The following is a 1,084-nucleotide window of genomic DNA, read 5'->3' as shown; positions in this document are numbered from 1 at the left end:
TGTCTCAACAAAAAAAAAAAAAAAAGAGAGAAAACTGATTAGCCAGTGAAATTGCTGGGATTTTTTTTCTTTTTTCTTTGTAGGTCAAAAATAGTCAAATATTAACAATTTCATGTGGTTATTGTTTCTCACATGAGACAAAATTTGTCCTACTGAGAAGTGAAATTTTTGCTTTTGCTATATGTTTAATTATACTTTGAAGGAAATTATCTTTAAATGATTATTATTTAAAGTTAATATTTGTATTGTTAATTTAATTTTTGGCTAAAATGTTACTTCTTGAGCTAAAATAAGTATTTTATGTAATTCAAGAAGCAAAAGTTTGGTAAAAATTTCTTCATGCATTAGTGTATTCCAGGCAAATTAATGACTACAGATTATTCTATGACATTCAAGAAAAATTAAAGTAGAAATTAACAATAGAAATTAATGAATGAATATCAGTAAATTAAATTATGTATTGTAAAGCACTTTTCTGCTATGGGACTAAGGTTTGCCAGTCAGTTAATTACATCATTAACGTATTTGGGATAATAGGCACTGTAATTATTTTTGGCACATAAGACTACCATGTAGGTCCATTAAAAAGAACATATCACATTATCAATTTATAACTGTTCAAGTGGGTTGAAAAAATTATCTTTCCCCATCTGCTGTTATGTAGATTTAAATGTGGATTCCAAATCTCCCACACTTAATGTATTATATATATCAGTATATAATAGAAATGTTTCTGTGGCTACCACTGTCAGCCACTCCAGAGTGAGCACAAAGATGACATTTCACCGAGTACACAGGGCTTCATTTCAGAATATAACCCTGTTCTCTTGATTTAAATAAGCTTTGTTTTTTGCTGGGGTAGGGCTGGGGTTGCACTCTGAACGATGGAACTAATCTGGATTATTTTAGTTTACCTCATTTAAAATGATGCCTAATGCAGATAGTGAGATTAATTTTACCTCTAACCTTGCATGTTAAACTTTTGTTTGTATGGACTTTGAAGTAATAAATATAAATGTTTGTGTACATGACAAGACAAACTTTTCTCCAAAGGTAAGTTCTTCCATATGAATTATACTTTGGA

The sequence above is a fragment of the Propithecus coquereli genome, unplaced genomic scaffold, assembly GCF_000956105.1.
Source record: "Propithecus coquereli isolate 6110/MARCELLA unplaced genomic scaffold, Pcoq_1.0 Scaffold177, whole genome shotgun sequence".
NCBI classification, from domain to species: domain Eukaryota; kingdom Metazoa; phylum Chordata; class Mammalia; order Primates; family Indriidae; genus Propithecus; species Propithecus coquereli.
Note: the sequence above shows the minus strand (reverse complement) of the source record.